At 38.9% G+C, this 16,540-nt stretch overlaps 1 protein-coding gene across 5 annotated transcripts in view; it reads left to right on the top strand.

Moving 5' to 3' along the window:
* The window catches only part of RNF38 (ring finger protein 38), a 129,203-nt gene that overhangs the window by 40,343 nt on the left and 72,320 nt on the right, over positions 1-16,540 (top strand). The gene's annotated exons all lie outside the window — the stretch shown is intronic.

The raw sequence follows: 16,540 nt of genomic DNA, 5'->3' as shown, positions 1-16,540 counted from the left end.
GCCACAACCAGCTTTGCCTTGGCTGTGTTAGACTGGCTGGCAGATGGAATGAAAAATAAGTCCGCCCTTGGGGTTTACAACTATCAGACCATGAGCTACTTCAGGGGGAAAAAAAGTTTTGGATAAAAAGGTTAAATCAGTATCTGAGGTTATATAAGTGCCCATATGAGTAATTGTCACTTTAATTACACAAGTAATACTTTTTTCTTTTTATTAGTTTTTAATTTTAAATATAAAAAATAAGTCCGCCCTTGGGGTTTACAACTATCAGACCATGAGCTACTTCAGGGGGAAAAAAAGTTTTGGATAAAAAGGTTAAATCAGTATCTGAGGTTATATAAGTGCCCATATGAGTAATTGTCACTTTAATTACACAAGTAATACTTTTTTCTTTTTATTAGTTTTTAATTATACAGGTAGTACTTGTAATTGTAGGAGATGCAAACAATAAAAAAATATATGAATATACTCCCAGTCCCATTATTCTTTTCAAGGATAATTATCTTAACAGTTTGTGTATATTTCCAGACAAACTAGACCTTATTATATTTATTTATTGATCTGCAGCTTGCTTTTTTTTCACTTAATATATCTTGGTGGCCTTTCCATGTTAGTAATTTGTAGGTGAGCTGTATATTAAGTAGATCATAGGAAGAAATAAGAATTTAACCACTTTCCTATTGATGGATACTGATAAGATTTTCCCATTTACAGACCGTGCCAGACAATTTTTGGGAGAAAGGAGTTTCTCCTTTCTCTTAACTTCTTCTATTGATCTATTGTAAGAATAACCACTTATTAACCCTTATCGTGCCAGACACATTACTAAATTCTTTGTATCATATAAACTTTGCAACAGCCTGTGTCATACATGTCACACCCTTTTCCGGGTGAGGAAGAAATTTGAGGCTCACTTACTCAAGGTCTCACAGCTCAAGGATGGAAGAACAAGGGTTAAATTTTAAGCTGATCTCATCGCAAAATCTTGTTCTTTTTCAGATCTCATTTCTAGATCCAAGTAAATTATTAATAAGTAAAATGTTTTTTTCAGGCAGGGATGTTAGAATTAGCTTGAATGTAATTTTAATGTTTTATTTATTTATTACTATTAATTTTTAGAGAGTTGGGGGGAAGAGGGAGAGGGAACGAGAGAATCTTAAGCCCCATGTGGGGCTCCATCTCAGGACTCTGAGATCATGACCTGAGCCATAATCAAGAGTCGGATGCTTAACTGACTGAGCCACCCAGGTGCCCTTAATGTTTTATTTATAAAAGTTTATTCCTTCTTTATTTGTAGTTCTGTAGTCCCCCTTCCCCCGCCCCTCTTGCTTTTCATACATAGCTATTCTGTGTAGATTTGAAATACGGCAATATGAAGTGGCCCTGTGGCTCATTTTATTCTTCTAGGTTCTGTTAGAGAGTATTTGATAGAGAGAACTGTGTAACAGTAATTCTTTCGCTTCTAATGTCTGTATTGTAAAACTTTACCTGTGTATTGCTTTTCCCTCCCCCAGGCCAGTGGCTGTTCAAGGAAAGCAGGAAAGAGGGCATCTTTTACTCAAGTAGACAAAGATGCCAGTCCTCTTACCTAGCCAGCTGGGTGAGAGGGAGATTTTTTTTTTTCCAGTTAGGAATGGCATTGACACTTCCCCCACTGCATACCTGTTTGGTTTTGTAGAAGTAAATATTTTGGAGAACGAGTGCACTTTCCTACCTTTTAGGCTTTTTGCTCATCTCTGTGAAAGCTCTACTCTGGACTGCAGCTCTTCCTTCCTGTTGGTGTGTATTGGAACAAGGTATGCAGGGAGGAACCTGGAACGCTTTGTTTTAGAGTGGTGAATTCTAACTCTGAGAATCCTGGACTACTGTGAGGATCAGTTAAAAACCACTCACCTGGATTGCCTTTGCACTTTGCAGTCTGACGTAAACCATCTTGACAAGCTGTTTTAGGGTTCTCTGATAATTTAGGTTTTGTTTTCCCTTTTGAAGTTGCAAGCTGCCTGGAGATGGAGCCATGTTTCTGCTGCCTTTTTCCTTCTCCCAGCGGCAAGCGCAAGCTGTCAGCTAGTAGCATTGATTGGCTTATCACTCATCAGGTGATAAGTGAACACTTTATTTTAGAGTGTTGCCCTTAGAAAGCTATGAGTTCAGGTGACAAGAATTAGTTCTCCAGATGGAGGATAAACATTTTACAAGCCAAGGTTGTGTGAATAATTTTAGGTGAGATACCAGTAACAGTATAACTGACCAAGCTTAGGTAGATTTTCTTGTGTGTTAATTTTATTTACTTATATTTATATTTGGTCTCACGTGCATCACCACAGATAACCAAGAGTTGACATAAAGAAGGTATTTTAGGGGCGCCTGGCTGGCTTAGTTGGTAGAGCATGTGACTCTTGATCTCAGGGTTTTAAGTTTGAGCCCCCTGTTGGTTGTAGAGATTACTTAAAAAAAATCTTTTTTTTTCTTAAGATATTTTAATTGTAAGATTTGTTGAGAAAAAAGCATATAGTGTACATACAACTCATCTGATGATTGGTGAGAAGTGGCATCTTTGATAGTAAGATTGACACACGAATTCTTTCACTATACCTGCCCAGCTCAAATGCCAGGAGAGAAAATGAAGGACTGGTCACCTGCCACTGCAGCCTACGTGACCTTGTCAAGTGGTCACTGGTATCCTGCTTGCTTCCTAAATGTTTGTCTGCATTGGGCAAGGGCCTGCCTGACCTTTGCTTCTCTGGTGGCAGAAAACTGCTTTCTCCCAGGACTAGCAAGTCAGGATACAAACTTCAAAGATTATTGGCCCAGGTGGCCATGGCAAATAGAAGATGGATGATTATCCATTTTATAGGCAGCAAATACAATCTAGTACTTTGAAATTCTGTGTTTTGTTATCTAACAAAACTTGGAGATTTTTATTTCCTAAAAAATATGACCGGTTTCAAAATGGCAAAACAATTCATTTAAATGTTAAGCTTCCCATATGATGCTGTCACCTCCTAATGCTAAGGATCACGTCTGCATGTATATTCATAATTGTGGAATAACGTTTTATGAATGACTCTTTGCTGAAATTAGGCTTTTATCACTTCTAAGTCGTGGCAGGGTATTTTGTTTTTATGAAGGGGGTGCCAGAAATACGAAGAAAGTCACGTGTTTTAGCCCAAAGATTTGAATTTATAAGAATTGAAGTGTAAACTAAGTGTATTATGTAACTATGTTTGGTTATCATAAATAGTAGATGATCACCCATGCTTAGCATATATGTGCCTGGCATTTTCTACTCAGTAGCTGAAATAGTATTTGTTAAAGTTCACCTTTATCCCTTGTAAAATGGGAGGTAATGAATAGACAAGAAAGTAAAGACTTGGATTAATTAATTATAAGATTTTTTTTGAAAAAGATTATTTATTTATTTGGGAGGCAGAAAGAGAATACAAGCAGGACAGGGAGGAGCAGAGGAAGAGGGAGAAGCTGACTCCCTGCAGAGCAGGGAGCCTGGCATAGGTATTGAACCCAGGACCCTGGGATCATGACCCAAGCAAAAGGCAGATGCTTAACTGACTAAGCCACCCAGGTGCCCAAGTTTTTTTTTTTTTTTTTTTTTTTTAAATAATGATTTTTTATTATATTATGTTAGTCACCATACAGTACATCCCCGGTTTTCGATGTAAACAGGTGCCCAAGTTTTAAGATTTTTTTTAAATAAAGTAACCTCTATACCCAGTGTGAGGCTCAAACTCGCAGCCCTGAGAGCAAGAATTGCATGTTCCACCAACTGAGCCACCCAGGCATCCCAAGACTTGGATTAAAGCTGAGTGAGAGAATGCCTAGAAATACTAGATTATTTATTTTACAGTGCAGGGTATGGATTGCATTTAGGCCATATTTTTGTTTGGATTCACAATTTCTTCATTCTCTTTATGTCCCCTCACAAAGAATAAGGAGATGTGCTGGAAATTGAATTTTCCCCCCTCTTATCTGAAGTCCTCCTGTTTCCACTCAAATAAAGAAAAGTAAAAAGTAGAGCTATTCCTTTTACTACTTAGCCTCTTATTAAAACTTAAGAAAACTGATAAAATCAGTCACTTCCTCCTTGCTCCTCCCAAAGTCCCCAACTCTATTACCTTGTTTTTATTTTCTGTCTCCTTCTCTTCCTTTGTCTCCTTCATTAACTACTCCTCACCCCTTTCTGTACATTTCATTATTCAGAAAATTTTACCTCTTGGCCATCTGCTTTTCTCTGGCTACAGCTTCTTAAGAGATCTTACCTGTTTCTGAAATCTCAATGACCATCATTTTGATACAAGTTCAAATGTGATATAATTATGTTCGAGGACTGGATGAGAGGGGAAGTAGAATAGGAGGGATGAAAGAGTCTTCTAATAGTAGCATGACAGAAATTTGATAAATAATTCATAAAACTGATAACCAAGAAGTAGTCATATAAGCATGTTACTTAGAAAAATTGAGGTCAGTACTGCCTCGAAGATTTGAGGATACTTGCCTCAGGGAAGGGCGCCTGGGGACTAGGGTAGTGGAGTTCTTTTTTCATCATAAACCATTTCATTCTTTTTTACTTTTCAAACTTATGTCTGTGTGTTATCATTACATGCTAGTATTTCCCAGAATTATTGACTGGGAATGCATCTTTGTAGAGTAGGTTAAAATATAAGATTAAGTGAAAGAGCAGAGACTTTCTCTTATTTATTTATTCCCATGTCCCAGGTGCTTGGGATAGATCTGACACATAATGGGGGTTTGATAAATATTGAATGAATGAAGCCACTGCAGAGATGAAATTTCTGGAGTAGGAATGAGATTAGAACCTTCAGGATAGAAGGCAAGTGCTCTCTACTGAGCTGTAAGCTCCAAAGAGCAAGGAGCCTTGCTTGCTTTTTGCAGTGTCTTCTATACAGGTGTCTGGTACAGAGTAGGTACTCAGAAGTGCTCAGGGCTCTCTTTAAGAGTGGACCATTCACGAATTACAGTCCTGAGTATAAGAAGAAAGCATAATACCCCTACCGGTGTCTTGTTGGATTTGTCTGCTCATAGTATACTTGCTTCCCTTGGTTGATTCCTTTTTTGTTAAGCATAAAATCAGACTTACTCGATTGTGGAGTCTTTATGTATTCAGTAAACTTTAGTAGGGTCTGCTGTGAGCAAAACTGAGCATTGGGCTCTACACAGGTAATAAAGGTGAATAAAAGTAAGTCTCTGACTCTGGAACATGTAGTCCAGCAGGGGAAGTACAAAATTTCTGTATTTAACTGTTATATACAAGACATAGTATGAGGTGTAAGCAGCTTGTGTGGGAGAAGGAAGGAAGGCATAATTAAATCTCACTGAGGCTGGTAGGGTAGAGGGACTGATTGAAGTGTAGACCAGAGAACGGAGGGGGATGATGATACGATGAAGGCTTTTTTTCCTTTCTTTCTCCTTCTCCTTTTTTCTCCCTTTTCCTCTTTCATTCTTATAGTTCCTTTCAGCCTTCCTTTGTTTCTGCATTTATTTAGTGCCTGTCATGAGTTGGGAAATGTACTCCATGCTAGAATATGAAAGATAAATTAAGGCGTTTATGGTCTCGTTGGAGAGACGGACATGTAACCAAAAAATTACAGCATGATGAGTGCAATGAGAGAGTTCTAGCAAAAAGTTATAAGGAGTTAAGGAGTGTCTCACAGGCAAATCAGCAGCCTTGTTTGAACAGAAGTGTTGATTATATTACCATTTCCTGAATTGCAATGTGCCAGGCACTGTGCTGTGAGCATTTTCATACATTTAATCTGAATAATAACCCTCAGGACAACTCTAAAGTAGATGTAAGTAGACATTATTATTCCCATTTTATAGATGGAAGGCATATGATTTGTTAAATGACTTGCTTAAGATCCTATATTCCCATAAATGACTCAGCTGTGTCTAGGTCTGGCTTCAAGGTTTATTCTACTCAAGAAACAACCAGAGGAATCCTTATATACTGCTGGTAGAATTGTAAAGTGATGGCAGTCACTTTGGAAAACACTTCGTCAGTTTCTTAAAAGGTTGAATAGAGGTACCATATGATCCAGCATTCAGCTCAAGAGAAATGAAAACAAACATCCACGCAGAAGCTTGTATACCAATGTCATAATAGCATTATTCATAATATTACTGAAGTGGAAACAACCCATATATCCATCCGTTGATAAATGGATAAGCAAAATGTGGTTATCCATACACAGGAATATTATTTAGTCATAAAAAGGAATGAGTTGATACATTCTATAACATGGACGAAGCTTGCAAACATTGTGCTAGGTGAAAGTCCATTACAAAGACCACATATTTTATGATTCCACTAATAAGAAATGTCCAGAATGAGCATATACAGAAATTAGAGTAGTGGTTGTTAGGGGCTTGTAGAGGGAGAAAACGAGGTAATGGCCTTGGATTTCTCTTTAGAGTGAGAAAAATGTTCTGAAATTGATTGTGATGATGGTTGCATAGCTTTATGAATATACTAAAAAAATTAATTTTACACTTTACATGGATAAATTTTATGATATATGAATTGTATCTCAATAAAGCTGTTTAAAACAACCCAAGACTGAAATTTAATTTTCTGCTCTACTTAGCTAGAAGTAACAGTAAGATCTTATTGTCATGGTAAGTAGGCAGCTGATCCTCACAGAGTAAGATTTTTCCTCTCTTGTTATTTACCTAACATTAAAAATGTCTTGAAGTGTATTATCTGATAGAGCCAGTAGTAAGATTTAAGTTAAGATCTCTAAAAACAGTGCAGTCTGTTTTGTTGTCAAGTTCACTTGGAGAAGGCTTCCAGCATTGAGAATCGGTGAATAAATAAAGTTGGGTTTAACCGGTTGGATACTTGAATCTTTGGAGCAGAAATACAGACCTTGTTAGTTGGTTGTTAAGACTCAGAACTCCTAGCATATTTCTTTGCAGCTGTGCCATGACTGTGATAGCCCAGTAGCAATTGTGAAGGCTATTGTGAGTGATGTGATTCAAACCCAGAGACCTCATATTCCCGAATTTAGCAACCTCTGGGCCAAGTATTGGGTAAGACTCAGTATGTTTGCATGTCCTGCTATAAAAATCAGGCACTTAAAAAAAATTCTGCTAGAGTGAAAAGGAAAAGAGCCCTGAAAAACAGTAAATGGGAGCAGGACCAAAAAATTAGACTTAAGTGTTGAGTATGTCTTTTAGATAGTACTTGTAGTGACAGTTACTTAGGAAGTACAAACAGGAGGGGTGCCTAGCATGCGAGTCTTGATTTCAGCATTGTGAGTTTGAGCCCCATATCGGTTGTAGAAATTTCTAAAAATAAATAAATAAAACTTAAAAAAAAAAAAAAAGTACAAGCAGGATTCTTGGGGCTGGATTTTTTGGAAAATTCTACCTGTCACTCTTAGTGTAAAATGAACAAATAGATGCTTAGTTTTACATGCTTAGTTTTCTTTTTTATGTTACTTATTGAGTTCAGATGCTTTTTATTATCTGTATCAATTATTTGGATTGTGGTGGCTGATAGGCTAATTCAAGTTTTCAAAAGAGTGATTTAGAAGGTGGTTAATACCTCACAAAACAGGACCAGATTTCAGAACAGTCAGTTAAACATGTGTAGAATACCTACTATATGCAGGGGCCTATTCCAGTGTCCTAAAGGATCTAAAAGCAATGTCAGACTGTTGGTAGGTCAGTCTCAACTGCCTTCTCCAGGGTACTTTCTCAGAAGCCATTATGGATTTGGACCGGAGCTTAATAACGAAAGGAATGGAGTAAAAATATTTGTCCCTACACGTAAGCTAACAGTTGCATCTTAGAGCAGAGCAGAGCGTCTTAACGGTTGCCTCCAAGATATTTTTGTGAACAGGATCTCAAAGGAGAAAGAGGAAAATGGATAGTTCACCTCAAGAATGCTGCTCGTGGTCATGAGGGTTCTCTGGTTTTTGTTTTTGTTTTTTTTTTTCTTCCTTGAGGCTGGTTGTCTGATCTGGTTCACTATGCATGGGAATACTGGGAGCTACCCTTGGAGCTAGGCCTTTTTGTTCTTTGGGCATGATGGAAAATTGAAAATACAGTGAGCAAAAGCAAGAAAAAAAATGTCCCCCTATCACGTATTGTTAGTATCTAAGTGTGTATTCTTCTGAATTTTCTTATGCTTATTTACGTACATGTACATGTAACCATCATGAAATCACGCTATTCATATTATTCTATACGCTGCTGGGTTGGATCCCAGGATCCTGAGATCATGACCTGAGCTGAAGCAGGTGCTTAACCGACTGAACCACCCAGGTACCAGTCCTTAAGTCTTTTTTTAACCTAGCCACTTCCTATCTTATATTTTTCCTCTTAAAATAATATTAACACGGACTTGAGAGAACCTGAGCCATTTGTTCTGCACAACAACTTTGGGCAAGCTGATTGCTTTGTGATATTATTTGTTCATCTGTCTTCTCTGTAAGCTATCTATCTTCTCTGTAAGCTATCTATCTTCTCTGTAATCTATCTATCTTTCCTGTAAGCGGAAATCATATCCAGTAGTTTGATGGACGTTGTGAAGTATTTATTGCTCGAATGTCAAACAGAGGTCATGTCTGAATCTCATATTGTATAACCTCAGAATTCATTGTCTGGTTGGCCCACTGTTAATGATGCTGGTTGGCCCCTGGATTAAGATGATGGGAGTTGATAATTGTGTAGTTCTCTCTGCACCTACCAGTAGCCTGTGTAGTGTTACTTTGGCACTTAGAAATTTCCACCGGCCATTCACCTAATGATTTTAACCTAACTGATGACCCTTGCCCGAATCAACAGTTTTATGGGATTTGCAAAAGGATGTTTCCAAATTCTGAAATACCTTCAACGTGTATTTGCTGGCGTTCTTTCGTAATGTAGAACTAGAGAGAACTGAGGCTGTTTGGTTACTCTAAAAGATAGGATAAGTGCATGATATTTTGGTTTTAATTACCAGTTTTTGAAGTAAGAAGCTGTTTTAATAGATACCAGAGGAAGTGATAGTTTTATTTTTCTCCCTTTTCTTTGAGTATAATTACAGACTCACAGGTTTTCATTGATACAGTTGTTTTGGGTCAGCTACAGCCTTTCATTTTGTTGATTTTAATGCTTAAATTGGTAAAACTTTGGCCAGTAGGAGCTCCTGCTTTTGGTCTTGTAGAATAGGTCACAGAAAGCATGTGGTGCTTATGTGGAAGCTGTTGCTCTTCCCATTGTCCAGTTTTGTAGTTCACACCTGAATTTTTTTAAAAAACTTATTTTTATTTAAATTCAATTAATATATAATGTATTCTTGGTTTCAGAGGTAGAGGTCAGTGATTCCTCAGTCCTATATAATACCCAGTGCTCATTACATCACATGCCTTCCTAAATGTCCATCATCCAGTTACCCCATCCCCCCACCACTCTCCCCTCCAGCAACACGCAATTTGTTCCCTATGCTTAAGAGTCTGTATGGTTTGTCTCTCTCTCTGATTTCATCTTGTTTTATTTTTTCCTCTCTTCCCCTATGATCCTGTTTTGTTTCTTAAATTCCACATATCAGTGAGATAATATAATTGTCTTCTCTGACTGACTTACTTTACTTAGCGTAATACTCTCTAGTTCCATCCATGTTGTTGCAAATGGCAAGATTTCTTTCTTTCTTTCTTTTATTTTGGTGGCTGAATAGTATTCCATGTGTATATATATGATCCACATCTTCTTGATCCGTTCATCTGTCGATGGGCTTTTTCCATAGTTTGGCTGTTGTGGACATTGCTGCTGTAAACATTGGGGTGCAGGTGCCCCTTTGAATCACTACGTTTGTATCTCTGGAGTAAATACCCAGTGGTGCAATTGTTGTGTCATAGAGTAGCTCTATTTTTGACTTTTTGAGGAACCTCCACACTGTTTTCCAGAGTGCCCACACCAGCTTGCATTCCCACCAGCAGTCAAAGAGGGTTCCCCTTTCTTCACATCTCCTCACCCCCAACATCTGTCATTTCCTGACTTGTTAATTTTAGCCATTCTGACTGGTGTGAGGTGGTTTCTCATTGTGGTTTTGATTTGTATTTCCCTGATGCCTGGTGGTGTGGAACATGTTTTCATGTGTCTGTTGGCCATTTGGGTGCCTTTCTTGGAGAAATGTCTGTTTGTCTTCTGCACATTTCTTGATTAGATTATTTGTTCTTTGGGTGTTGAGCTTGGTGAGTTCTTTAGAGATTTTGGATACTAGCCCTTTATCTGATACGTCATTTGCAAATAACTTCTCCCATTCTGTCAGTTGTCAAAGTTTTGTCAACTGTTTGACTGTTTCCGTTGCTGTGCAAAAGCTTTGTATCTTGACGAAGTCCCAGTAGTTCATTTTTGCCCTTTCTTCCCTTGTCTTTGGCGATGTGTCTAGGAAGAAGTTACTGCAGCCAGGGTTGAAGAGGTTGCTGCGTGTGTTCTCTTCTAGGATTTTGATGGATTCCTGTCTCACATTTAGGTCTTTCATCCATTTTGAGTCTATTTTTGTGTATGGTGTAGGGAAACGGTCCAGTTTCATTCTTCTACATGTGGCTGTCCAGTTTTCCCAACACCATTTGTTGAAGAGACTGTCGTCTTTTCCATGGGCTCTTCTTTCCTGCTTTGTCGAAGATGAGTTGATCATAGAGGTGAGGGTCCATTTCTGGGTTCTCTATTCTGTCCCACTGATCTGTGTGTCTATTTTTGTGCCAGTACCGTACTGTCTTGATTACAGCTTTGTAACAGAGCTTGAAGTCCATAATTGTGATGCCACCAGCGTTGGTTTTATTTTTCAACAATCTCTTGGCTATTTGGTGTCTTTTCTGGTTCCAAACAAATTTTTTAGGATTATTTTTTCCAGCTCTGTGAAAACAGTTGATGGTATTTTGATTGCATTGAATGTATAGATTGCTCTAGGTAGCGTAGACATTTTAACAATATGTCTTCCTCAATTTCTTTCATGAGTGTTCTATAGTTTTCTGAGTAGAGATTCTTTTCCTCTTTTGTTAGGTTTATTCCTAGGTATTTTATGGTTTTGGTGCCGTTGTAGATGGGATTGACTCCTTAATTTCTCTTTCTTTTGTCTCAGTGTTAGTGTATAGAAATGCAACTGATTCCTGCGCCTTGATTTTGTATCCTTCCACTTGGCTGAGTTCCTGTATGAGTTATAGCAGTTTTGGTGTTTTTTTTTTTTTTAATGTTTTTTGAGTTTTTCCGCACAGAGTATCATGTCATCTGCAAAGAGTGAGAGTTTGACTTCTTCTTTGCTGATTCAGATGCTTTTTATTTCTTTTTGTTGTCTGATTGCTGGGGGTAGGATGTCTATTCGTTGAACAGCAGTGGTGATAGTGGACATCCCTGCTGTGTTCCTGACCTTAGGGGAAAAGCTCTCAGTTTTTCCCCATTGAGAGTGATACTTGCTGTGAGCTTTTCATATATGGCTTTCATAATATTGAGGTATGTTCCTTCTATCCATACACTGGAGAGTTTTAATCAAGAAAGGATGCTGTACTTTGTCAAATGCTTTTTCTACATCTGTTGAGAGGATCTTACGGTTCCTGTCCTTTCCTTTATTACTGTATTGTATCACCTTTATTGATTGCGGATGTTGAATCAACCTTGCAGCCCAGGAATAAATCCCACTTGGTTATAGTGAATAATCCTTTTAATGTACTATTGGATCCTATTGGCTAGTATTTTGGTGAGAATTTCTGCATTCATGTATATATCAGGGATATTAGTCTGTAATTCTCCTTTTTGGTGGGTTCTTTGGTTTTTGGATCAAGATAACACTGGTCTCATAGAAAGAGTTTGAAACAGCTTCAGAAGAATAGGTGTTAATTCTTCTTTAAATGTTTGGTAGAGTTCCTCTGGGAAGCCGTCTGGCCTTGGGCTCTTGTTTGTAGGGAGATTTTTGATTAGTGCTTCAATTTCCTTGCTGGTTATGGGTGTGTTCAGGTTTTCTATTTCTTCCTGTTTCAGTTTTGGTAGTTTATACATCTCTAGGAATGCATCCATTTCTTCCAGATTGCCTAATTTGTTGGCATATAGTTGCTCATAATATGTTCTTTTTTTTTTTTTTTTTTTTTTTAAGATTTTGTCAGAGAGCACAAGCAGGGGGAGTGGCAGGCAGAGGGAGAAACAGGCTTCCCGTGGAGCAAGATTTTATTTGTCAGAGTAAGCACAAGCAGGGGGAGTGGTAAGCAGAGGGAGAAGCAGGCTTCCCGTGGAGCAAGTGGAGCAAGGATCTGGTGGAGCAAGGATCCTGATGCAGGGCTCAGTCGCAGGACCCTGGGATCATGACCTGATTCAAAGTCAGACACTTAACTGACTGAGCCACCTGGGAACCCCTTATAATACATTCTTATAATTGTTTGTTTTTCTTCGGTGTTGGTTGTGATCGCTCCTCTTTCATTCATGATTTTATTTATTTGGGCCCTTTCTCTTTTCTTTCTGATAAGCCTGGCCAAGGGTTTATCAGTCTTATTCTTTCAAAAAGCAGCTCCCAGTTTCGTTGATCTATTCTGTTCTTTTGGTTTCTTTTTTTTTTTTTTTTTTTAAAGATTTTATTTATTTATTCAACAGAGATAGAGACAGCCAGCGAGAGAGGGAACACAAGCAGGGGAAGTGGAAGAGGAAGAAGCAGGCTCATAGCAGAGGAGCCTGATGTGGGGCTCGATCCCAGATCGCCGGGATCAAGCCCTGAGCCGAAGGCAGACGCTTAACCGCTGTGCCACCCAGGCGCCCCTGTTCTTTTGGTTTCTAGTTCATTGATTTCTGCTCTGATCTTTATTATTTCTCTTCTCCTTCTGGGTTTAGGCCTTATTTGCTCTTCTTTCTCCAGCCCCTTTAGGTGTAGTGTTAAGTTGTGTATTTGAGATCTTTCTTGTTTCTTGAGAAAGAAAGGCTTGTATTGCTATATACTTCCCTTTTAGGACCGCTTTTGCTGCATCCCAAAGGTTTCAAACAGTTGTGTTTTCATTTTCATTTATTTCCATGAATTTTTTTAGTTCTTCTTTAATTCCCTGGTTGACCCATTCATTCTTTAGTAGGATGCTCTTTAGCCTCCATGTATTTGAGTTCTTTTCAAATTTCCTCTTGTGATTGAGTTCCAGTTTCAAAGCATTGTGGTCTGAAAATATGCAGGGAATGATCCCAGTCTTTTGGTACTGGTTGAGACCTGATTTGTGACCCAGGATGTGATCTATCCTGGGGAATGTTCCATGTGCACTAGAGAAGAATGTGTATTCTGTTGCTTTAGGGTGGAATGTTCTGAATATATCTGTGAAGTCCATCTGGTCCAGTGTGTGTTATTCAAAGCCCTTATTTCCTTGTTGATCTTTTGCTTAGATGAGTGAGGGGGGTGTTAAAGTCCCCTACTATTGTATTATTGTCAATGTGTTTCTTTGATTTTGTTATTAATTGGCTTATGTAATTGGCTGCTCCCATGCTAGGGGCACAGATATTTACAACTGTTAGATTTTCTTGTTGGATAGACCCTTTAAGTATCATATAGTGTCCTTCCTCATCTCTTATTATAGTCTTTGGTTTAAAACCTAATTTGCCTGATATAAGGATTGCCACCCCAGCTTTCTTTTGATGTCCATTAGCACGGTAAATGGTTTTTCACACCCTCACTTTAAATGTGGAGGTGTCTTTGGGTCTAAAGTGAGTCTCTTGCAGACAGCATATCGATGGGTCTTGCTTTTTTATCCAATCTGGTATCCTGTGTCTTTTGATTTGGGCATTTAGCCCATTTACATTCAGGGTAACTATTGAAAGATATGAATTTAGTGCCATTGTATTACCTGTAAAGTCACTGTTTCTGTATGTTCTCTCTGTTCCTTTCTGGACTGTGTTACTTTTGGGCTCTCTCTTTGCTTTGAGGACCCCTTTCAATATTTCTTGTGGGGCTGGTTTGGTGATCACAAATTCTTTTAGTTTCTGTTTGTCCTGGAAGCTTTTTCTCTCTCCTTCTATTTTGAATGACATTCTAGCTGGATAAAGTGTTCTTGGCTGCATATTTTTCTCATTTAGCACCCTGAATATATTATGCCAGTCCTTTCTGCCCTTCCAAGTCTCTGTGGATAAGTCTGCTGCCATGTGTGCTGCCAGTCTAATGTTTTTACCCTTGTAGGTTATGAACTTCTTGTCCAGAGCTGCTTTCAGGATTTTCTCTTTGTCTCTGAGATTTGCAAGTTTCCCCATTATATGTCAGTGTGTGACCTATTTTTACTGATTTTGAGAGGGTTTCTCTGGACTTGGATGCCTCTTTTCTTCCCCAGATTAGGGATATTCTCTGCTATAATATGCTCCAATATACCTTCTGCCCCCCTCTTTACTGGGATCCCAATTATTCTAATACTGTTTTGCTTTATGGTATCACTTATCTCTCAAATTCTCCACTCGCGATCCAGTAGTTCTTTATCTCTCTTTTTGTAAGCTTCTTTATTCTCCATCATTTGGTCTTCTGTATCACTAATTCTCTCTCCTCCCTCATTTGTCCTAGCAGTTAGTGCATCCATTTTTGATTGTACTTCATTAATAGCATTTTTGATTTCAACTTGTTTAGATTATATTTCTCCAGAAAGGGATTCTCTAGTGTCTTCTATGATATTTTTCAAGCTCTGCTAGTATCTTTATAATCGTTATTCTGAACTCTAGTTCCAATATCTTAGGTCCATACTGATTAGGTTACTGGCAGTGCTGTCTCTTGTTCTGTTTTCTGAGGTGAGTTTTTCCATCTTGTCCAGAGATGAATAGATGAACGAGTGAACCAAATACTGTAATGGCAAGAATAACCCCAGAGGAATATACACTAAACAAATCAGAAGAGTCCTGAAAGTGAAGGAAAAAGAAAAAGAATATAATCAGACAGGTGCACAGAATAGAGCAATACACTGGATCCTGTGTGTATATTGGTCCGTTTGTTAGAAAATTAGATCTCAAAATTGTAAAGAAATAAAAATATATATGTACAAAAATAAAATTAAATACAATGAAAGGGTAGAATGTAACTATAAAAATGAAAATTAAAAGACAAGAAAAACAAGAAATATAGACAGGTTGACAGAGCAGGGCAATACACTATATCCTGAGTGTACTTTGGTCTTTTTTTTTTTTTTTTTTAAGATTTATGTATTTTTTAGAACAGGGGATGGGACAGAGGGAGAGGGAGAAGCAGGCCCCCTACCGAGCAGGGAGCCCAACGTGGGACTCGATCCCAGGACCCTAGGATTATGACCTGATCAGAAGGCAGATGCTTAAGGACTGAGCCACCCAGGCACCCCTGGTCAGTTTTTTAGGAGAAACTGCATCTCAAAATTGTAAAGAAAGAAAGACTTATATATATAGAAAAATAAAATTAAACACATTGAAAGGATAGAATGTATCTCTGAAGATGAAAATTAAAAATGACTTTACCAAAACAACAAACAAAAAACAGAAAACAAAGAAAAAGATAATATGATCAGACAGGTGAAGAGAATAGAACCATACACTTGATTCTGGTTGTATATTGATCTGTTAGAAGAAACTGCATCCCAAAATTGTAAAGAAAGAAAAACTTACATATATACAAAAATAAAATATAGTGAAAGGATAGAATGTAAATGTAAAAATGAAAATTAAAAAAGATTAAAAAGAAGAGTTGATAAAATGAAAAACTGGTTCTAAAAGAAGAGAGGGGAGAAAAATTAAAATTGAAAGACTAAAGAATCGTAGGGAAAAAACCGTGAATTCTATATGCTACATTCCCCTAGTGCGGAAGTTTTGCGGTTCTCAGTGATGGGTAAACTTCGTTTGGGCTGGATGTTCTTGCTGATCTTCTGTGGGAGGGGCCTGTTGCGTAGATTCTCGAGTGTCTTTGCCCTGGGCAGGGGCAGGATTGTACCTCCGTTGCCAGGGGCCCAGGTTAAGTAATCTCCGCATTGGTCTATGTGGCTTTTGTTCCCTGAAGGCTTTCCGCACAGCTTTAGAGGATTAAGAATGAAAATGGCGGCCTCCCAGTCTCCAGCCTCCAGCCCGGAGTCAAAAGCTTGGGGCCCCATTCCTTAGTGCGCCCTCAGAGAAAAGCAGTCAATTACTCCGTCTCCCTGGTCTCTGTCCACACTCAGTGCTCACCCAGCCTGTGACGGAGCGTTTCTGTCTCAAGCACAGGACTCCCTTTCGAGTCTCCAAAAGCTGCAGTCTCCTGTGGCGCAGTCCTGCTCAGCTTCTCCCAGGAGAGGAAGGGGGGTCTCCTGGGTTCTGCTGCTTGCTGGGCCCCAGCTCGGAGAGTAGTCAGCCCACCGACTGTGCCAGGCTTCGCGATTTATGGCAACCCCGAGCTGAGAGCCCACTCCTGGGCTCGCTGATTGCAGCCCCCTTCCTGGCTCCAATGCCTGGGAACTCTGTCGCACTCAGGCACCCCTGGATACCCTGTGACCCAGAGAATCCTGAGACCACACTGTCCTACCTAGGCTTCCGTCCCCGTTTGCCTCCTGAGCGCCTTTCAGGCAGCCACGTCCCTCACCAGAGCAGAGTT

This window comes from Ursus arctos, unplaced genomic scaffold (genome assembly GCF_023065955.2).
Source record: "Ursus arctos isolate Adak ecotype North America unplaced genomic scaffold, UrsArc2.0 scaffold_18, whole genome shotgun sequence".
Taxonomy (NCBI): Eukaryota; Metazoa; Chordata; class Mammalia; order Carnivora; family Ursidae; genus Ursus; species Ursus arctos.
Note: the sequence above shows the minus strand (reverse complement) of the source record. Positions and strands in the feature narration are given on the sequence as shown.